The sequence below is a fragment of the Melozone crissalis genome, unplaced genomic scaffold (genome assembly GCF_028551555.1).
Source record: "Melozone crissalis strain CALT ecotype California unplaced genomic scaffold, PUWL_Pcris_2 ptg000002l_1, whole genome shotgun sequence".
Lineage (NCBI taxonomy): Eukaryota > Metazoa > Chordata > Aves > Passeriformes > Passerellidae > Melozone > Melozone crissalis.
Window position 1 is genome coordinate 32,077 of NW_026535780.1, and position 23,715 is coordinate 55,791.

The following is a 23,715-nucleotide window of genomic DNA, read 5'->3' on the forward strand; positions in this document are numbered from 1 at the left end:
AATCAAAGGACCATTGTGGAACTCCCTGAAAATTTAGGAAATAAACTCTCTGAAAATTTAGGAAAATAATGGAGTTAGGAAAATCCCAGACCAGACTTGGGACAAAACGAACACCTTGGACAAATGTCACCTTTTCAAAGGCCTCAGAAATCCAACCCACAGAACATTTCCCCCTCAAGTCCCCCAAAGATAAAGAAAGTCACGACTAGATTTCCCATTTTTTTAGGGAATTCAACCTGTTGAGCATATTAATTCCCTCTTCCACAGAATTCCCCACAATTCAGAGGCGCTTGTTTTATCCCGTCCTGGGATTTTCACTCCCATCAGGAGCCTCCCATCCATCAACCACCGCCATCCTCCCTCCTCGCCCCGGATTCCGGTCGGGACTGGGGTCCAGGAAATCAAAGGACCATTGTGGAACTCCCTGAAAATCTAGGTAATAAACTCTCTGACAATTTAGGAAATTCAGGAAAATAATGGAGTCAGGAAAATCTGAAACCAGATTTGGGACAAAACTAACAACTCGGACAAACATCATCTTCTAAGAAATCCAACCCACAGAACATTTCCCCCTCAAGTCCCCCAAAGATAAATGCAGTAGGACAAGATTTCCCATTTTTTAGGGAATCAGATTGAGGATATTAATTCCCTCTTCCACAGAATTCCCCACAGTTCAGAGCCACCTCTTTCATCCTCTCCTGGGATTTTCACTCCCATCAGGAGCCTCCCACCCATCAACCACCGCCATCCTCCCTCCTCGCCCCGGATTCCGGTCGGGACTGGGGCCCAGGAAATCAAAGCACCATTGTGAAACTCCCTGAAAATTTAGGAAATAAACTCTCTGAAAATTTAGGAAATTCAGGAAAATAATGGAGTTGAGAAAATGTGAAACTAGATTTGGGACAAAACGAACACCTTGGACAAATGTCACCTTTTCAAAGGCCTCAGAAATCCAACCCACAGAACATTTCCCCCAAGCCTCCAAAAAATAAAGGAAGTCAGGACTAGAGTTCCCTTTATTTTTGGGAATCAGATTAAGGATACTAATTTTCTCTTTCTCCACAGAACTCCCAACAATTCAGAGACACCTCTTTCATCCCGTCCTGGGATTTTCACTCCCGTCAGGAGCCTCCCACCCATCAACCACCGCGACCCTCCCTCCTCGCCCCGGATTCCGGTCAGGACTGGGGCCCAGGAAATCAAAGGACCATTGTGGAACTCCCTGAAAACATCTGGCCGAGCACCCACTCCCTCAATGCCCGCCTTGTTCCGCCCGCCACGTCCCGGGATGAGCCATTCCAAGGGCATGAGGCAATCCCGGAGACGTTCACCACTCCAGACTTCCATTTCTCCAACAACCCAGACCCGGCATAAATTTTGCGTCCTCAAGCGAGGGCAGAGCAGCAAATTTTAAACTTTTCTGCAGAACCTCAGCCCAAATTCCCTCTTTTTTTTTTTTCTTTTTTTTTTTTTTTCCATCCCATCTTAACCTTTCACCTGGAGCAACTGAAATGTTGAGAGGATGAGGAATCAAATATTCAGGAGAGCCTTTTGTCTCTTCCCTCCCATCGCTGATCCCTGTTAATCATCACCGCGCTGATGATTTAAACGGGATGGGCTCGTTTGTCCATCAGCTGGGAAGCTGGACAAAGCCAGAGAGGGATCTTGGGAATTTCAGGGATAAAGTTACGGCTGTCGCCTCTTTATTCCGAGAGGAACAAATTCAGGTCTTTGTTTAAACAAAGAGATGCCCAGGGAGGGGGGAATTAACCCCAGCTCCAGCAGAACCAGGCTGGCGTCTCCAAATTCCTTGGGTTTTCCTTCCTGGATCTTCCCTGAACACCCTGAGGTGCCATCATTGTGGTGCTGGTTTTAAAAAAAAAAAAAAAAAAAAAGGGATTCAAAGGAAATTTGAGAATTTCTCCCAAATCCATGTCCAAAGCTTGTATTTGTGACAAAACAAGGATTTGGGAGGAATATTGTTTTTTAAGCGGCTCAAAAATCCAACCAATGCAATATTTGCCCAAAAGCCTCACCAAAATAATGGAACACGACCCAAAACCAGCAAAACCTCCACATCCTGTGTTCCTCCACCAGCTTTTCCATCTTTTTATGCCAGGAATGAAGGTTGGAAAGTGACGCCACCCAAAAATAAACCCCCAATCCAAGAGGAGATGCTCCGTGAAATTTGAGATGTAGGAATTTGGTTTAGCTTGGGATTGGCAGTGCTGGGTTCATGGTTGGGTTCCGTGGTCTCAGAGGGCTTTTCCAATCATGATTCCACAATTCCAGGGATTTCCAGGCTGAATGCTGCACCCAGATGAAGTCACAGGCAACAGGGATAATGGACATGGCAGGGAATCATGGAAAAATGGAATATGCTGAGCAGGAAGGGACCTATGAGATCAACCAGATCCAGACCTTAGGAATTGTGGAGTCCCATGGGAATTTGGTGTCCAATGGGACACCTGTAACAGGTGTAGAACGACAAAACCTGGAGCAAATTTAGGAAATTCAGGGAGCTGGGAAAATCCGAGACCAGATTTCGAGGTCTGTCCCTGCCAGTAAATTTCACTCAGAATCTGGGATACATGGATCATTAATTTAGGGAATCTGTTCCATCCCATCCCTTTTCCAATACCACCACCAAGTGACACAGAAATAACACCCAGTAAATTCCCAAAAACGGGGTTTAGTCCTTAAAACCAAGGGACCAAACCCAGCCTGCGCTACGGAAGGGTTTAGCAAAGCCAGGGATGAGACCCAACCCATCCGAGAGGTCTCCCAGTTTTTCTGGAGGATTTCTCCCTCCTTCCAACTTTGCAAATTGAAGGATTGGTCTCGGGACAAAAAGCCTGGAAAAAAATCTCTTCCCTCGGGCAGATTTGGGCTTTAAGGAATGATTTTCCAAGGTTGAATTCCGATGGGAAAGTGCTGAGAGAAGGGGACGTGAGGATCCGAGTTTTACCCAGAGTGATTCCACAAAATTCCAAATATTGTCACCAGGGATGAAAATTTTTTCCACAAATAAGGAGAGATTTGCTTTTACAACCACCTTCTCCATGCTGAGAGGATGAGGAGGCACTAAAAGCATGGAATCACAATAAAATCATGGAATAGTTTGGGTTGGAAAGGACCTTAAAGATCATGGAATTCCACCACCCCTGCCATGGGCAGGGACACCTTCCACTATCCCAGGTTGCTCCAAGCCCCATCCAAACTGGGCATGGACACTTCCAGGGATGGAGCATCCACAACTTCTCCGGGAATTCCATTCCAGAGCCTCACAGGGCGTGGAATTGTGGAATTCCTTCCCAGGTCCTGCCCCGTCATCCTCAGAATAATTCGGGTTGGAAAAGACCTCGGAGATTCCCCAAACTCCAAACACCAAACCCCTCAAAATCCACCCGCTCCTCCTCACATTTTGGGGAATTTGGGACCAAATTCCCAAGGTTTCCCCCCGAGCCAGCAGGTCAAGGGAGCCACGACAGCTTGTGGATGACAAATCCCGTTTCCCTCAGGGAAAAATTCCCGTTGGGAAAACCGCGACGCCGCTGACAAGAGGGCGCCGTATTTTTAGAAAGAGACTTTTATCACTTGTTCTAAATTTTGTCTTCAACTCCGCTTCACCCAGCTGGGAGCTGCTACTCCATGGAAGCGCGGATGGGGTGGGACGTGGCAGAATTCCTGCCGGATTCGCGGGATTACTCACAGAGGAGCACAAAGTGATTCATGTTTGTCCTTCTGGAAAAGGAAATTTTTTTTTTTTTTTTTTTTTTGTTCTCTTCGCCGTTCCTGCACGCCCCAGGACAACGTGTCGGCGGAGATCTCATGGATTAAAAATTCCTGCTCGCCAGGACCTCCATCCAAAATGTTGGAATTGTGGGGGGAGAACTGGGACTAAAAAAGGAATTGGATGCTAATTGGGAATATGTCAATCAGGTTGGAAGAGCAGCCTGGAGGGATGGAGCGTGCCCAGAGATGGGAATGGAGCTGGGAATGGCCTGGAGAACCAGGAGAGGCTGAGGGAGGCTCATCCTGGAAAAAAAACTGGATCAAAAGGATCCCAGGGTGGATCCAGGTGTGGGTCGGGATCTGGTCCCAGGAAACAAGGGACAGGATGAGAGGAAATGGCCTCAAGCTGTGCCAGGGGAGGTTTAGGTTGGATTTTAGGGGAATATTCCTCCTGGAAAGGGCTTTCCAGCTTGGAATTAATGGAAAACAGGGAGTTTGTGGCCTCTGGAAGGAGGGCAGGAACTCGGGACAAGGATGGCGGGAGGTTGGTCAGGGAGAAAATGGGAAAAGGAGCAAATCCCAACTGGAATCAATCTGGGTTCTCGCAGCTAAAAGGCAATGGAGGATGTTCCCATGGATCCATGGAAAATGGGGCAGAGGGGAATCTCCGTCCTTTGCGGGATGGACAGGGAAAGGGGACAAAGGATGAGGGAAAGGCTGAGCCACTTCCTGACTTCCTTCCCTTGGCTGGGAAAGGGAATTCCAAGGAGCACCTGAGGGAGCTGGGGGGCTCATCCCAGAGAAAAGGGGGATTGGAGCTCTCCCGGAATTCCCACCCCCACAAGAGATTGAGCTCTCCTGGAATTCCCAACCCCAAAAGAGACTGAGCTCCCCCTGAATTCCCAACCCCACAAAAGGCTGAGCTCCTGCTGAATTCCCAAGTCCACAAGAGGCTGAATTCCTCCTGAATTCCCAACCCTACAAGAGGCTGAAATCCTGCTGGATTCCCAACCCCACAAGAAATTGAACTCCTGCTGAATCCCCAATCCCACAAGATATCGAGCTCTCCCTGAATTCCCAACCCCACACGAGTTTGAGCTCCCCCTGAATTCTCAATGCCACAAGAGGTTGAGCTCCCACTGAATTCCCAACCCCATAAGAGGTTGAGCTCTCCCGGAATTCCCAATCCCACAAGAAATCAAACTCTTCCCGGAATTCCCAACCCCACAAGAAATTGAGCACCTCTGGAATTCCCAAGTCCACAAGAAATTGAGCACCACTGGAATTCCCAACCCCACAAGAGTTTCATCTCTCCTGGAATTCCCAACCCCACAAGAAGTTGAGCTCCTGCTGAATTCCCAACCCTACAAGAAACTGAGCTCCTGATGAATCCCCAACCCCACAAGAGGTTGAGCACCTCTGGAATTCCCAACCCCACAAGAGATTGAGCTCTCCCGGAATTCCCAACCCCACAAGAAATCAAGCTCTTCCCGGAATTCCCAATCCCACAAGAGGTTGAACCCCTCTGGAATTCCCAACTCCACAAGAGTTCGAGATCTCCTGGAATTCCCAACCCCACAAGAAGCTGAGCTCTCCCAGAGCTCCTAATCCCACAAGAATTCAAGCTCTTCCCGGAATTCCCAACCCCACAAGAAATCGAGCTCCTGCTGAATTCCCAATCCCACGAGATATTGAAGTCTCCCGGAATTCCCAACCCCACAAGAGCAGCCTCAATCCCAGGAAAAGGAGGTTCCTGGCATTCTTCCAGTGCTTTGAGCCTTCCCGGGAGAACACCCACCTCTGTCCCCGTCCTCACAACATTGATTTGTTCCCCGGCCATATTTCGGCTCCCGTGACATCATCCCATGGCTGGAACATCACAGGGAGGGAGAGGAGGGAGCAATGAAAGGAATATTCATCCCGAAAGGTTGGCAGGGCAGGAAAACCCACTCGCCTGGTGGATTCCGGGAAAGCGTAGGAAGAGCGGTCAAAAATGCTAAAGTTTGACATTCACGGATTTCCCGACGGGAGCCCGTTCCCTCTACAACAACAACATCTTGTCACGCTGCCTTTTAAAATTCTCTGACCAATTCCCGGAGGTTTTTGGGGCAAAAGTGGGAATTTCAGTTAAGGAAAACAGGATTTGCTTCACCTGCACAAAAAAAAAAAAGAAAAAAAAAGAAAAAAAAAAGAAAAAAGGCGATTTGGAAGAGTCAAAATGAAATATTTAGGATGCGTTAAATTAAAAATTAAAAGGCCACGGGTGGTGACTCCACCACGCTCCATGACCTCTTTTCCCGGTCGTCCCTCCCAAGGGATTTGTAAATACATTTGTCAATAAACTCTTAGTCAGAAAGAGCCAGAAAACTCTGTTATAAAAGCCATATTACAAAACATTCCCAAAAAAAACCCAGAACCAGGGAGTGGAGCACGGCCCATTCCACAGGCAGGATACCGCGGCTTTGCCCATTCCGAGGGATTATTGTTAAACCCTCCTTAATTAGGGCATTACTCCGCTAATTCCGTTTAATAAAATTAAAGGTTCAGTTTGGTCCTGGACCTCAACAAACGGAGGCTGGGGGAAGTTGTTTCCATCCCTGGAAAATCCAGGTGCAGCTCCTGGGCCTAAGGGTTGGGAATGCCAGGACAAGGAGAGGCTTTAAACGGACAGAGGGTGGGTTTATAAGGAATATTGGGAAGGAATTCCTGGCTGGGAGGGTGGTGAGGCGCTGGAATGGAATTCCCAGAGAATCTGTGGCTGCTCCATCCCTGGAAGTGTCCAAGGCCAGGCTGGAGTGGGCTTGGAGAAGCTCGGGATGGTGGAAGGTGTCCCACCGCATGGCAGAGGGGTGGGAGTGGATGATCCTTGAGATCCCTCCCAACCCAAATCATTCCATCATTCCATGATTCCATCATTCCACGATTCCATGACTTGCCCCAAGCCTGCCATCCTGGTTGCTCGTTAGCTGCTCCGGAGCTAACGAAGCTCATCAAGACTCATCAGGTGCAAAACCCACCAGGCACGGAGAGAAATTCCCGATCCATCGGGAGCCGGCCAGGAGCCCTCGCTCCACCAGACTTTTGGGACGCAGCTAAAAACGCCTTTGGGATGTCCTGAAACCACGAGGGATGATCCGAGCTGCTGCAGAGTGATTTTAATGATCTCCCAGGAATCCCTTAAAGCACCACATCGGGACAGATCCGTCCTTCCGGGGCCGCCTGGAATCCTGCAGGATCGGGAAAAGGATTCTTGCCCTGGGTTTCCAACCAAATCTCTTTTTGTTTGTTTGCTCGCCTTAAATATCACCCAGGGCCAGGTTGGATGGGGCTTGGAACAACTGGGATAGCGGAAGATGTCCTTGCCCATTGCAGAGGGGTGGGAGTGGATGATCCTTAGGATCCCTCCCAACCCAAACCATCCCATCATTCCACCATTCCATGACTTGCCCCAAGCCTGCCATCCTGGTTGCTCGTTAGCTGCTCCGGAGCTAACGAAGCTCATCAAGACTCATCATGTGCAAAAAAATATAATAATTATGTTATGTTATGTTATGTTATGTTATGTTATATTATTTTATATGTAAAATATGATATGATATGATATGATATATGATATAATATAATATATATTTTATATAATATAATATGTTTATGTTATAGATATAAAACATATTTTACGATATTTTTATATTTAGGAATGAATTCATTTTTTTATGAATTTAGAAACTATTTAGGTGCATGTGAGTTGTTTCTAAATTCATAAAAAATCGATTCATTCATAAATATAAAAGTATTTATTTCCTGGAGAGCCAGGAAAGCAAATTCACCGACACAGGGGAAAAAAATCATTCCAAAAAAACGCTCTCCAGTCCTGGAGGAGTTTTGTTCTCCAGCTTCATTCCCTAAGGTTGGAATCGCAACAGGCCGGGGGGAACGGAGAGGGAGCAGCGTGTTAAAAAATGGGATTAAAACATCAGCACTCCAAGATTTGGGCTGTGGACACGCCGCGGAATAAATGGGATTGGATTTTATTCCCAGCGTGTGCAGCAAACAGGGAAAAGAAAACCCATCAGAGCAACAGAGAAAAGGTCGTGGTGGAGCAAATAATTTTTACAGCATTAAACTCCACGGTGGACACCGGCCAAATCCGATTTTGTTACGGATTCGTGGAATGGTTTGGGCTGAAATGGATCTTAAAGCTCCTCTCCTGTCGTGGGCAGGGACACCTTTCACCGTCCCAGGTGCCTCCAAGCCCTGTCCAAGCTGGCCGTGGACAATTCCAGGGATGGGGCAGCCACGAATTCTCCAGGAATTCCATCCCAGCCCCTCACCACACTCCCAGGGAAGAGTTCCTTCCCAATATCCCATCCATCCCTGCCCTCTGGCAGCGGGAACCATTCTCTGTGTCCTGTCCCTCCATCCCTTGTCCCAAGTCCCTCTCCAGCTCTCCTGCCGCCCCTTCAGGCACTGGAAGGGGCTCTGAGGTTTCCGTGGATCCTTCCCTTCTCCAGGATGAGAAGGAATCCCATCCCATTCCACCCCACCCCATCCCATCCCAGTCTTTTTTCCCCTCAGTCTTTTAGGAATGACCAAAACGGAACAAATTCCAGGTATTTTCCTTCCCCTTTACTTTGAGGCCTCTTTTTTTTTTTTTTTTTTTTTTTTCCCATCTATTTTTTGTGTTTCCTGCTAAATTTCCATCCTGATTTTCCTGCTGGTTGCCCTTTTCCTCGGGATTCCTCTCCTCATCCCCAAAAACCTCAGTTTGGGAACTGTCAAAACCCAGCGTACAATTCCCCATTCTGAGGTTTTGCCTGGATCCTTCCCTTCTCCAGGCTGGACATTCCCAGCTCTTCCCAGCCTGGTTCTAGAGCAGAGGAGCTCCAACCCTTGGAGCATCTCCACGTTCTCCTCTGGAATTGCTCCAGCAGCTCCACATCCCTTCAATCCTGGACACCGAGATTTGCCTGGATCCTTCCCTTCTCCAGGCTGGACATTCCCAACTCTTCCCAGCCTGGTTCCAGGGCAGAGGAGCTCCAAGCCTTGGAGCATCTCCACGTTCTCCTCTGGATTTGCTCCACATCCCTTCAATCCTGGACACTTAGGTTTACCTGGATCCTTCCCTTCTCCAGGCTGGACATTCCCAGCTCTTCCCAGCCTGGTTCCAGGGCAGAGCGGCTCCAACCCTTGGAGCATCTTCACGTTCTCCTCTGGAATTGCTCCACATCCCTCCAATCCTGGACACCCCAGAACTCCACACCAGCCATCCGTGAGCGGAGAACGCTGGGATCCCATTTCCCGTAATCCTCAAGATCAGCGGGATTCTGCCCAACCAGAAGGCCCCAAACCCTTGGAATCTGCAATTCCAGGGAAAAACTTCCCCCATCTCCAATCCCCATGGCCTGGCAGCAGCAGAGGACATTGGTGGCCGCCTCCCACCAGCCCAAGCCAGCGGGAAGCTTCCTGGCTGGCGCCATCCCAAAGGAAGAGCGAGGATTCTGGGATCCTGCCAAAGCCAACCACACACACGCGCACGGTTGCTTGGAAACCTTTGGAAACTACGTTGAAAAATTCGGATTTCTATGAAGGGCAAAACAAGTCCCGAGTTTGCGCTTTAATTCTGCCTTTTCCTCTCACAGCCGCGTTCCCGCTTCCCAAAAATCCTGCAGAGCTCCGCAGGTCACCTCTGGGCCTGGGGGCTTCAAGGTTTTCCCAAGTTCAGGCAGCAAAGAAAGACCTGCCCTGAGCAGTGAATCTTCCCAGAAAATCAAAAATCGCCCAGCGCGACAATATTCCGATAAAAGAGGGAAAAGGGAGACGGGAGGGAAGGAAAAGAATGGAATTCCTGTCGCACGGTGCCGCCCTGGCATCTAATCAGGGAGCCAGATGAAGGCAGCAATCTGTCTGCTTAAGATATGCATATTTAATTTATTTTTTTAATTTTTTTTCCTCCCCCTTTCCAGTGCTGCAGAAGGCGCTCGTTAAGAGGCTGCGCCGGGAACGTCGCTCTGCAATCACGAGGGATGGAACGAGCGATTCCCTCGTTAGCGGGGATTAATTGCCGGGAGCCAGAGCGCTCCTCGGCACCTGCCCTGGGATTTGGGATTGTGGGGGCCATGGAACACCGGGAGATTGTGGGATCACAGACACGAGGCCCTTCCAACCCACCCCAAATGGTTCTTTGGGATGTCTTCTACAGCAGGGTCTTCCCCACCTTCCACACTGGACCGTTCCTCACCTTCCACATGGGATTATTCCTCATCTTTCACATAAAATCCGTCCCCACCTTCCCCATGGAACTGCTCCTCACATTCCACATTGGAGCTTTCCTCAGTTTCCACACCAAACTCCTCCTCACCTTCCATATGGGATTGTTCCTCACCTTTCGCATAAAATCTGTCCCCACGTTCCACATGGAACTGCTCCTCACCTTCCACATTGGAGCTTTCCTCAGTTTCCACATGGGATTGCTCCTCACCTTCCTATTGGAGCTTTCCTCACCTTCCATGTTGGAACTTTCCTCATCTTCCACACCAAACTCTTCCTCATCTTCCATATGGGATTGTCCCTCAGCTTCCACATAAAATCTGTCCCCATATTCCACAGGGAATTGCTCCTCACCTTCCACATAAAACCCATCCCCACCTTCCACACAGGATTGCTCCTCACCTTCCACATTGGATCTTTCCTCAATTTCCACATGGAATTGTTCCTCACCTTCCACACCAAACTCTTCCTCACCTTCCTCGTTGGACCATTCCTCACTTTCCTCACTGGACCATTCCCAACCTTCCTCACTGGACCATTCCCAACCTTCCTCACTGGACACTCCTCACCTTCCTCACCTGATCATTCCTCACCTTCCTCACTGGACCAATCATCATCTTCCTCACTGGACCACTCCTCACTTCCACACGGGATCATTCCTGACCTTCCTCACTGGATCATTCCTCACTGGATCATTCCTCACCTTCCTCACTGGACACTCCTCATCTTCCTCACTGGACACTCCTCATCTTCCTGTCCGGATCATTCCTCATCTTCCTCACTGGACACTCCTCACCTTCCTCACTGGATCACTCCTCATCTTCCTGTCCGGATCATTCCTCATCTTCCTCACTGGACCATTCCTCACCTTCCTCACTGGATCATTCCTGACATTCCTCACTGGACCATTCCTCATCTTCCTCACTGGATCACTCCCCCCCTTCCACACTGGACCATTCCCAACCTTCCACAACAGATTGTTCCTCACTTTCCACATCCGATCATTTCTCACCTTCCTCACTGGATCACTCCCAACTTTCCTACCTGGACACTCCTCATCTTCCTCACTGGACCATTCCCCACCTCCCACACCAGAACATTCCCAACCTTCCTCACCAGATTATTCCCAACCTTCCATACCTGAACATTCCCAACCTTCCACACCAGAACATTCCCAGCTTTCCACACCAGACCCTTCCTCACCTTCCAGAATGATCATTCCCAACCTTCCACACTGCACCGACCCTTCCTCACCTTCCCACCCAACCCTTTCCCACAGAATCCAAAATCCAGGACAACGCTGCCCACCAACACTCTGGAAGCAAACAGGGAATTCATCGTCAGGATCCGCGCAAGAATCCCGGGTTAAATTCCTCCCATTTGAGTCTGGAATCAGCTCCACACCAACCTACACCGGATTTCGTTCCCTGACACATCAAAATTCCTCCTCCTGCTCCACGCTGTTTATTTTGGCTTCCCATTGGCTGCATGGTATGGATGGCATTCCCATTGCCATATCCATAATAAAACTTGGATGCAAGGAGCTCAAGGACCTGGCTGCTCCAGACTTCTCCTTCCTTCAAATTTTAAGTTCCTCCATGGAGGGATTGTGTTGTGCTTTTCCTCGAGGAAAACTGGATGGATATCCATGGATAGGTGTTGCCTTCCCAACAGATGGAGAAATGGATTCTCAGCCAAGATTTGCAATGGGATCTTTCAGGTCCCTTCCAACCCAAACCATTCCATGATTCCATGAGTTACAGCTGGGACAGAGCCCTCCAATCCCCAATTTGAGGGATCCTCATCCAGCAGGGACAGCGCCTTAAACCAGCCATGAAATTCCCAAGTTCTTCCTGAGGAATCCCACCGAAACCAATGGAAAATTTTATCATTTCCTCCCAGTTTGACCCGTTTTGCTCCAGGAGAAGGAAGATCACGGGATATCCTTGCCACAACTCCTCTTTTCCCTACACTTTTCCCAAACTCCACATCCCGAATTTTCCCTCCAGCCTCTTGTTCACGACTCACAGCAGCCAAAAAAACTCTGTGCTAAAATTGCCAGGAATTAATGCAGTCTTGGTTTTTTTTGGTTTTTTTTTGTTTTTTTTTTTTTTTGTTTTTTTTTTTTTTTTCCCATGGATTAACAGCTACCGGCAGTCTCCCAGCACGAGGGTTAATTCCCACCGGGATACAGTGGGGCTGGATCAACAATGCAGCACCTGAAAGACGCAGCAAGGTACCAGCAGCACAAAGGAGATGCAAATAAATTTGCATTTCCCAGCATCAAAGGCTCCGCGAGATCCCCGAGTATGAAAACATCTCTTCCCTGCAAGATGCCGAAGGAACGGCAGCGGGAGTGACGGGAGTGGGAGGACAGGAGAATGGGGAGGAAAAAAAAAAAGAAGAAAAAGACAAAAAAGTGTGACTGTAGCAGGAGCTCGACAGTTGGAGAAATTCCAAGGGAACGGCAGAGCTTGGGCACGAGGAAAACAGTTGGGAAGGTGCTGACGGGATTTTGGAGCCGGATGGGGGTTGGGATCTGCTCCCAGGGAACGGGGAAGGGGGGAAACGGCCTCAGGATGTGCCAGGGGAGGTTTAGGTTGGATATTGGGAATATTCGGGCTGTCCGGCCCTGGCACGGAGGTGGAATTCCCAGCCCTGTGGATGTGGCGATTGGGGACGCGGCCAGTGCTGGCCTTGGCAGTGCTGAAGGAATGGTTGGGATTCCTTGAGCATGGAAATCTTTCCCAACCCCAACGATTCCATCATTCCAAGAGGGATATTCCCACACCAGACACGAGACAATTCCAACAGGGAACGACCAAAAAATGATGGGGGGGAGGAGGAGGAAACTCAAAGGTTGATCCCAAAAAAATGAGGAGCAACTCCGTGAAATCTTTGAGCATGGAAATCTTTCCCAACCCAAACATTTCCATCATTCTAAGAGAGATATTCCCACACCAGACACGAGACAATTCCAACAGGGAACAACCAAAAAATGATGGGGGGGAGGAGGAGGAAACTCAAAGGTTGATCCCAAAAAAATGAGGAGCAACTCCATGAAATCTTTGAGCATGGAAATCTTTCCCAACCCAAACAATTACATCATTCCAAGAGGGATATTCCAATACCTGATACAAGACGATTCCAACAGGGAACAACCAAAAAAACGATGGGGGGAGGAGGAGGAAACTCAAAGGTTGATCCCAAGAAAATGAGAAAAAAGGAGGAGCAACTCCGTGAAATCTTTGAGCATGGAAATCTTTCCCAACCCCAACAATTCCATCATTCTAAAAGAGGTATTCCAACACCTGACATGAGACAATTCCATCAGGGAACGACCAAAAAACGATGGGGGGAAGAGGAGGAGGAAACTCAAGGGTTGATCCCAAAAAAATGAGGAGCAACTCCGTGAAACACCTGTGGATGGAGTTTGCACATCCCTGCAGCTCCAGGAGCTCCGTGAAAAGCCGCCAGCAGGGATAATTTTGGTGCTTCTGCAGCTTTCCGACAGAATTCCGAGCCTCTCCTCGCGGGGATGGAGGAGTTTCTGCCGGAGCCGTGAAGGAGGACGCGGAAGGTGTGAAAAAAGCGAGCGAGGGGAAATGGAGCAGAAGGAAAACGTGAGAAACAAAGGCAGGAGGGGGCAAATTTTCCAGCGAATCCCACAAGGCTTCTCAATAAAATTCTCAGACCTTTCAAGCCTGTTAAAAAGTTTAGGATAGCCAGGAAAATCCTGGTTTAGCGGCCGTGTATTCCACAGGTAGGAGAAGAACCAAGGCATGAGTGAAATGCTCTGGTTGAAGGCCTTGGAAGGGGAAAGATGAGGAGAAGGAAAACACACTTCCAAAATCCCAAAAAAATAAGGCAGAATGAGATTTTTAGGGAGATGGAGCCCGGGAATGATGGGGAGGTGAAGAAAATTGAATAATTCCAAAATAAAATAAAAAAAAGTCGGAATGAGGTTTTTAGGGAGATGGAGCCCAGGAATGATGAGAAGTTGAAGAAAACGGAATAATTGGTTGGGATTTTTAACGTCTTGCTGGAGCATGGCTGAGCCACCTGCATCCAGAAATAAATCTCATGGGATGGTTTGGGTGGGAAGAGACCTTCAGGATCATCCAGCCCCACTCTCTGCCATGGGCACAGAAGTCTTTCCCAGATTCCCAGAATCTCATCCCATGGGATATGGACCTTTCTCTATCCCAGGATGATTCAACATGGCCTTGGACACTTCTAGATATGGAGTGGACACAGAATCTCTTGGAATTCCATTCCAGGCCTCACCACCCTCACAGCCAGGAATTCCTTCCCAGTATCCCATCCATCCCTGCCTTCTGGCAGTGGGAAGCCATTCCCTGTGTCCTGTCCTTCCATCCCTTATCCAAAGTCCCTCTCCAGCTCTCCTGGAGCCCCTTTAGGCACTGGAAGGAGCTCTGAGGTCTCCTTGGAGCCTTCTCTTTTCCAAACTGGAAATTCCCAGCCTCTCTTCAGCCCTTGGAGCATCTCCTGGATTTACTCCAACAGATTCAAGCCTGCCTTTAACAAACAGCAAGGGAAAGAAAGAAGAGCAGGCAACTGGCGAAGGCAGACATGATAAATCAGATTTTTGTCTCATCCCGTTCAAAATCAGGTGCCCTGGAAGTCATCACGGATCTGTCAGGATGATTAATCCCTATTTTTCCACCGCCGGAGCAGGGGAATGATTGCTGGGCTGGCAAGTGGGAAAGCCAAGGGAAGAAGGAGCCGGGTGCGTGTGGGTGAGAAGCGCTCCGGAGGCAGCTGGGATGAGGAGCTGACTCAAAACTTTGGGATTTGCGGTTGGGAGCTGCAGACGGGAGCCGAAAACGTAGGAGAAACTGTTGTGGGATAATCAGGCAGCGAAACGAGGGAATACCTGCGGCACCAGTCGAGTCAGGAGCTGCCACTTTGCATAGGGAATATTTAAATGAGGATTTCCCCCCGGTCTTTAGGGCTCAAAGCAGGGTTTTAAACCAGTTTGGGGAGGTTTAAGAGCCGGGAACTCAAGTCTTCCCAAGGAAGAATATTTTGGCATAGAAGTCAGGGTGGTCTTGGGTGTTCCGTGAAGAGGATCCATAAAATAAAACATTTTTAGGAATTCTGATGGTGCCGGGGCTACTCTACAGAAAAGATCCCATTTCCATCACCCACACTCTGTCCAAAATGGAATTACTCCCTGCTTTAAGGCCAGCAATTTGATTTTAAGAGCAAAAATATTCCTTCCCCATATTCCCAAGGTTTTCCAGCTCCCAGCACCCCAAAACAAAGGGTGAGAATCACGGAAAGATTCTCAGAGACACGGAATCAAAACCATGGAATAACCTGAGCTATTCCACAAGGATTGTCGAGTCCTGCACGAGACCACCCCCAAAATCCCACCATATCCTAGAGAGCCACTTCCAAAGGTTTCCTGGACCAGGAATCCACCACTCTGGAGAACAAAACAGGAGAGAAACCACCACCACGGAATGGGAAGAGTTTCATCCAGCCCACCCATCACCCACATCTTGGAAGCTGTGGACTGGAAAAACAGGGAATTATCGTCAGGAAAACGATTCTTTTTTTTTGCATTGTCATTTTTGGAACACAATGCCGGGAATGGCTTTACCTGTCACGGCAATTTTGGCACAATAGCAAGAACCTGCAGCAATTAGGATCTGCTTTTATTACAGCAGGAAGAACAAATGACCCAAATCCCAGCTCCCACGCCCTCTCCCAAAAAAGGGTGAGGTGACCAAATCCTCCGCCCTGAACCTGCTCCCCTTTGAATTCCGGCCCTTCCCAACCCTTTGTGAGGGCTCCCAGCGGCCTCCTTTCCCAATAACAGCTGCCTGGAACAGAGCAGCTGGAAGGTTTGATTATCCCAAACCAAATCGGGCTCCAGGCCCCCGCGGGAGAGCGGAAAATTTCCCTCCTTATCCGTGTCACCCTCGCGACGGAGCTGCCGAGGGAAAATAGGGCAGAGGAAAAGCAGGGATCCCTCTGAAAAACCACGGGGAAAGCAGGTAACCAGGTTAAGGGGATGCCGCATCACGGAATTTTCACGGATGACGGGGGAATTTGGCGGATTTAACGCGATTCCCGAAGGTTTGAGCTGGATGTGGCTGAGTCACGGGGCGAGGTGGAGGGGGGGAATTTTCATGGAAAGGCTCCTCCTCAAAGAACCCGGAATGATTCCTGTGGTTAAACAAAGTTTGAGGAGCTGCTCAAACCAGCAGGTCCTGTGTGCTCACAGCCTTTAATTCCACCCTCAAAGAAGTTTGGGAGCTCGTCCCGAAACGACAGAGCCGAGCAGCAAGGCCGGGAGATAAGGCGGGAATCAGCCAGGCCTGCAATTTGCCGGCTGATTAAAACCCTCGGAGCAGCAGGGAAATTAGGGAAATCATCCCCCAGACACTCCAAGGAACCACACCGGCTGCCTCCCGGGATAAACGATCCCATCCCAACCTTTTGGGGGTGTCAGTGGTTGTTTGGGAATGGGCGAGACCTTGTTGGAGCCTCCGGGACTCGCCGGGCCTGTCTGGCGCGGGGACTCGCCCCAGTGAGCTCACCGGGAATGTTTCCCACCACAAAACGTCCAAAAGAGTTGTTTATCCCTAATTTTGAGCCGCTTGGGACGGTCTCCAAGCGCGCTGAGTGTCCGTGGAGAAGGTCCACAGCCAGCTGGACCTTGGCCATAAAATGGCCGCAGCTCTGAGGTGTTGGATGGGGAGCTGATCGCGTTATCCAGGAGGATCCTCCTTCCAGAGTGGCACCAGCAGGATAAAATTCCAGAATGGAATTTTATTGGGTCGGAGAGGACCTGCAAGACCATCCAGTTCCAACTCCCTGCCTTGGACAACTTCCACCATCCCAGGCTGCTCCAAGCACCATCCAAGCTGTCCTTGGACATCTCCAGGGATGGGACAGACACAGATTCTCCGGGAATTTCATTCCAGGGCCTCACCACACTCACAAGGCACAATTCCTTCCCAATATCCCACCTATCCCTGCCCTCTGGAAGTGGGAACCACTCCCAGTGTCCTGTTCCTCCATCCCGTGTCCCAAATCCCCTTCCAGCTCTCCTGGAGCCCCTTTAGGCACTGGAAGGAGATCCCAGCTCTCCCTGGATCCTTCCCTTCTCCAGGCTGGACATTCCCAGCTCTCCCAGCCTGCTCCAACACAATCCAATTTTTTCAGGGAAAGGGAAACCAATCCCAACCCTCGAGGCCTTCCCAGCTGAGACCCTTCAAACCCAAACATTCGAGCAGGAACTCATCAAGCACCACCCAACACCCCTGCTCAGAAACCGAGGCAAAGATTCCCCGATGACACAGCATTCCAAGATCCTGGATTCCAAACCCGAGAAAATACCTCTCCCAGCTGCCTGGGCAACAAATTTCCAGGGAAAATGTAGGAATTGCCAGACATTGCCAGGCTCTGAGGGCGTATCCAACCCCCAGGCAATGCCTTCGTTGGGTTCCTCACCCAGCGGTGCCCACCCGGCTCAATTCCGCCTTTCCGGACACGGATTCCTCGGAGCGACGCCGGAGCCAGAGGGAATCTCATCTGCCAATCTCCAGGTCGATGACCCGTGCTCTGGGAAGCTGCGGTTGAAAAGTGCAGCTAAAAACGAGGGAAAGACGATGAGGCGGGCAGGAAAATTCCTTAAACACCAAGATTTGGGGATTTGGGGCTTGTTTTGGATTTTGGAAGCTACGGTTGAAAAGTGCAGCTAAAAACGAGACAAGGCGAGCAGGAAAATTCCTTAAACACCAAGATCTGGGGTTCGTTTTGGGTTTTGGAAGCTACGGTTGAAAAGTGCAGCTAAAAACGAGGGAAAGATGATGAGACGAGCAGGAAAATTCCTTAAACACCAAGATTTGGGATTTGTTTTGGAAGCTACGGTAGAAAAGTGCAGCTAAAAACGAAGGAAGATGTTGAGACAAGCTTTCCAGCCTAAAAAATTCCTTAAACACCAAGATTTAGGGTTCGTTTTGGGTTTTGGAAGCTGCGGTTGAAAAGTGCAGCTAAAAACGAGGGAAGACAATGAGGCGAGCAGGAAAATTCCTTAAACATCAAGATTTGGGGTCTGTTTTGGGTTTTGGAAGCTACGGTTGAAAAGTGCAGCTAAAAATGAGACAAGGCGAGCAGGAAAATTCCTTAAACACCAAGATCTGGGGTTCCTTTTGCGTTTTGGAAGCTACGGTTGAAAAGTGCAGCTAAAAACGAGGGAAAGATGATGAGACGAGCAGGAAAATTCCTTAAACACCAAGATTTGGGATTTGTTTTGGAAGCTACGGTAGAAAAGTGCAGCTAAAAACGAAGGAAGATGTTGAGACAAGCTTTCCAGCCTAAAAAATTCCTTAAACACCAAGATTTAGGGTTCGTTTTGGGTTTTGGAAGCTGCGGTTGAAAAGTGCAGCTAAAAACGAGGGAAAGACGACGAGGCGAGCAGGAAAATTCCTTAAATATCAAGATTTGGGGTCTGTTTTGGGTTTTGGAAGCTACGGTTGAAAAGTGCAGCTAAAAATGAGACAAGGCGAGCAGGAAAATTCCTTAAACACCAAGATCTGGGGTTCGTTTTGGGTTTTGGAAGCTACGGTTGAAAAGTGCAGCTAAAAACGAGGGAAAGACGACGAGACGAGCAGGAAAATTCCTTAAACACCAAGATTTGGGATTTGTTTTGGAAGCTACGGTAGAAAAGTGCAGCTAAAAACGAAGGAAGATGTTGAGACAAGCTTTCCAGCCTAAAAAATTCCTTAAACACCAAGATTTAGGGTTCATTTTGGGTTTTGGAAGCTACGGTTGAAAAGTGCAGCTAAAAACGAGGGAAAGATGATGAGACGAGCAGGAAAATTCCTTAAACACCAAGATTTGGGGTCTGTTTTGGGTTTTGGAAGCTACGGTAGAAAAGTGAAGCTAAAAATGAAGGAAGATGTTGAGACGAGCTTTCCAGCCTAAAAAATTCCTTAAACATCAAGATTTAGGGTTCGTTTTGGGTTTTGGGTTTTTTTTTTAGGATGTTTTTAATTTACTCTCCTCACTTGCACCCAGGTGAGGGTGAGACAGAAATTTGGGATAAAAAAGCCCAGATTTGGGGTGGGGAAGGAGGAGACATCTCCTAAATCAGGGTCCCGATGAGATCCGCCCACTCCTCCCTTTTTTCCTCCTTTGAAAGGCCACAAAATAAATCCCTGCTGGCTTTAAATAGAAATCAAATTAACCATGAACAGCCAAAGCAACTCGGTGATGGTCCAGCCATCGCTGGGCACGCTCAGAAATCTTTTTACAAAAACATTTTCCTCCCTCCATGCACGACGAGCAAATTGAAGCAACAGATCAATACCGAGAGAGCTCCAAAACCCAAATCTTATTCCGGCTGCATTAAAAACGTTCTTGGAGCGCTGCTCGCCAAGGGTTGAATATCTTAAATTATTCTTCCTCCTCCTCCAGCTGACAGAAGAGTTCCTGAGTCAGATGTGGGAAAAAACCCAAATCTGAGCATGATCGCCGAGTATTTTTGCCTTTTGGAGCAGTTCAAGGCCTTTTTTTGGGATAAAAGGGAATTTGTCAAGGGGAATCGAACCTAAAACTGGGAAAGGGATAAGTGCGGCACACGGAGCAAGTTGGAAGAGTTTCCATTTAGATTGAGGAATAGGGGGAAAAGGAATTCCTTGGAAATATGTTTTGGCGGATTAAAGGGTTGGAAACCCAAACTGAGCTTCTCCCTCTGATTTAGAAGCAGACAAGGAGAGATCCCACATCCTTTGTCATTCCTATTTCTGCATCCCGGGATTTTTAACTGGATTTCTCCTGATCTCCTGCACCAAACACATCCTGCCTCAAATGGATTCTGAGTCAAGGCCTCCTTATCGTTCCCAGCCAAAAATATTCCCGAGTCTCCCTGTGCCAAAAATTCCATTAGGAATTTTCCCAAAATCCAGCCCAAACCTGCCCTGGCATGGCTGGAGTTTCCCTCATCCTGTCCTTTTTCCCCTGGGAGCAGATCCCAACCCCCAGCCAGCTCCTATGTTCCCAAATGTTCTCCTCGTGCCCAAGTTCTGCTTGGAATTTCTCCAAATGTGGAGCTCCTGCTACGGTCACATTTTTTGTCCTTTTTTTCCCCAATTTTCCTGCCCTTCTATTCCCATCGCTTCCTCCACCATTCCTTTGGAATCTCGCAGGGAAAAGTTGGGATGAAATAAACATTTCCAGGCGAATTTTGTCGAAAATACAAAGGTTCATTCATGGAGGAGGATCCCAACAAAAATAAATCTGTTCTGGGGCACCCTCAGACGACTTTTGTGAGATCACATCCTGCCCGTTCCCTTCTCCCTGAAATGTTTGGGATGAACGACAGAACCTCTCCCAATCGCGAGCTTTCCCTTGGAATTCTCGGTGCTGTGAAGGAGCCAAAGCTGGTTTTGACAAATCACAAAATTGGGTTTTTTTGGTGATTTGACCCTTATTCCAAGTTTCTTCCTGTTCCTGCTCCGGAAATTCCTGCTGTAAATTTTCCTGGTTAAAAAAAGGGGACTTTTATGCATTTATCTGACTACGGAAAATATCACCCACCATTCCCGAAGCTCCAAACAGGATTCTTCCCTAAAAAGCCTCTCTGGTCCACTCCAATTCCCACAATTCCAGGCAAATCCATAAACTCATTTATTCCTGCCCTTCCCACCCCAAATCCCTCAAAGGCTTCCCTAATTCCACCATTTTCCAGGAACAACAATTCCTAAAAAACCCACGGAGGCGACACCAAATCTCCCTTCATTTCTGAGATTTAAATTTTTTCTGGAATATTTTCGCATTCTGCGTAAATAAGGATTTAGGGAATTAAGCATGGCTCCTTTTTTTCCCTCACAACCATTCCGAACTTCCCTGTTTTTTTTTTTTTTCCCGATCCCGCCCTTCATCCCTGATCACAATCAAAGAGCCTCCGCGCCCCTCTCCCCGCACGCAACTTCCACGCGTAGCCCCGAGCACCCTCGGCCTCCTTCACATCCGCCTCTCCTCTCCCGAGCTTCTGTCCCTTCGGATTAATTCCACACTCGGGAATTAATTGGGATTCTCTTCCCCCTCGCCGAGTTCCTGCTCCGAGGTCGGAGCCGGGTGAAGGCCGGGATTTTCTCCCAAGGGGAATGAGGGATGGGATGAGAGGGAATGGCCTCAGGTGGCATCAGGAGAGGTTTAGTGGGGTATTTTTGGGAGAATTCCTCCTGGAAAGGGAGGAATCCAAAGGGAGGAATCCTGTCCGGGAGGGATCCCAAATCCACTTGGGGACACGGTCAGTGGTGGCCTTGGCAGAGCAGGGCTTCAACCTTAAAGTTCCTTTCCAGCCTAAAAAATTCCAAGATTCTACTTTTTTGCCTATAAGGAATTTATTCCTCGTTCCCCTCTCATCTTTCCCTTCCCAATCCCTGTTTTCTTGACAGAGTTTTCCAGGTTTTTGCAGACCCCCTTGGACATTTGTGCCTTTCACGTTCCCGCTCTAAATCCTGCCTGAGCCAAAATTCCATGGAGCTTTACGTTCACAAAATCCTGGGATGGGTTGGGTTGGAAGGGGTTGGATCCGAGCCCGTTCATCTCCAACTCCCTTCCACTATCCCAGGGTGCTCCAAGCCCCATCCAAGCTGGACTTGGGCACTTCCAGGGAGCCAGGGGCTGGGAATTCCACCCCAGCCCCTCAAAGTGAAGAATTCCTCCCCAATATCCCACCCGACCAGTGGGAAGCCATTCCCTGGTGTCCTATCCCTCCATCCCTTATCCCAAATCCCTCTCCAGCTCTCCCAGAGCCTGGAAAAAGCTCCGGGATCCCCTCAGGGCGTTCCTGAGGGTGAAATGATTCCTGGCACCCAGGGAAATCTGACAAGCACCGGGAAAAGAGCAGCGGGAGGCTTGGATCAGGGAATGTGGGCGGAGGGAGATCCGTGAGTCACCGGCAGCCTCAGGTTTGCACCCTCTGGAATTCCCTTTTCCAGGTTCTCCAGAACAAAACCGACCCTGGGGAAAAAATGTTCACGGCACCGAAACATCCAGGCTCTCAGGTTTTCCAAATTTAGGAGTTTTCCATGTTCCATTGAAAGGAATGAAATCAGAATTCCCAGCTTTGCAGTGGGATTTGACACGAGAGGGACAACTCTTAAGCTCAGCCTATTCATCCCTAAAAAAATTCCTTTTTTTTCCACCCCTCCCCAGCTGGTGTTCCAGACCTTTTCCCCAAATCCACTCCATGATTCCACGACTAAGGAATCCACGCTCCAGCCCCTCAATGTCCTTCTTGTCATGAAGGGCCCAAAACAAATCCCGGGATTTGAGATCCCTCAGCACAGTGGGAATGCCACTCCCCCGATCCAGGAATTCCCAAAAAATTATCGCCCCCAAAAAGCCACTTTTTTCACACAGTTAAAAGCCCTAAGGGAAGATGTTTGCACATGCCAAGAGTATCCAGATTTTTCCATGATCCCAAAGGAATTCCAAAGGCCACAGATCCCTCCTGATAAGGTGCTTAATGAACTGATAAGGCACTTAATGAGCTGATAAGGCCGAGGAGGAACACATGGAATGAAGCAAATCCCACCTATGGCTTAAAAGTCTGGATTGGGATTTTCCTGCGTGGAAAAGCACCGGGATCTGTCGCCAAACCTGCTTCTCCTCACACCCAGCTTTTCCCAAGGATTTGTGCTGATTTCCTGTCTGGAAATCAGGAAATAAAAAAAAAAAAAAAACATTTTGGGGGATTACAGAGATGATAAATTAAGATCTTTTTTCGTCCCTGTGTTATTCCCATGGATTTTCCCACAAAAAAAATCCTTCCCAACTTCGTTCTGTGCTCTGAGCATTGGGATGAGGGGCAGGAATGGGAGGGAATTCCCAGAGAAGCTGGGAATTGTCCAAGGCCAGGTTGGATGGGATTGGAGCAACCTGGGATGTTCCCTGCCCATGGAAGGGGGGTTGGGAATTCTTTTTAAGATCCCTTTCCAACCCATTCTTTGATCTTATTCCCACTTCCATCCCGATAAAAATCCCTTTTTCCGTGCCCCTCCCAGCAGAGGGAAAAAAAGTGGGAATTGTTCAGGTGAGCCGGAGCGTGACGGGACAGGAACAATTCCAGACTCATTTATCGGCGTTCGGAGAGTCCTGAGCACAGCAATTTCCACAATTAAAAAAAAAACAACAAAACACTCAGGAAATTCCTGCCAAAACAGAAAATTCCCAGACGGAAAATACGTTCTCTGGATCACTGTGGAATTTTTTGGGATTTTTTTTTTTTTGTTTTGGGAGCAACACCCACTTCCAAAAAGAAAATCCCTGGAATGGAACCGCCACGCTCCGATGTGGATCCCTCGAGGTGACTTTCAGGAGAAGAAGGGGGAAAAGAAAAAGGCTCCCAAAAGGTTGGATTGGTTTGGAATTTTCTCCTCCCTGGCAGATCCGACGGCGCCTCCCGGAAATGTGGGAATAGGGAAGGGAACGGCCCCTGCTCCTCGGGAGAGGCAGAGGCTGCAATGAAAATCAATTCGACGTGGAATTAATGGGAAATAAATTAATTTTTTTCTCAAAAAGAGGCTTTTCCACGTTTTTGTTGCCCGACTGCTCCGTTAAATCCAGACACACTTAATTAGGGACGCACCAATCCCGAGGGAAGCCGCTCCCGTCCCCACAGGAATCAGCAATCCCAGACTTCCAACCCAGCAATGGATTCCT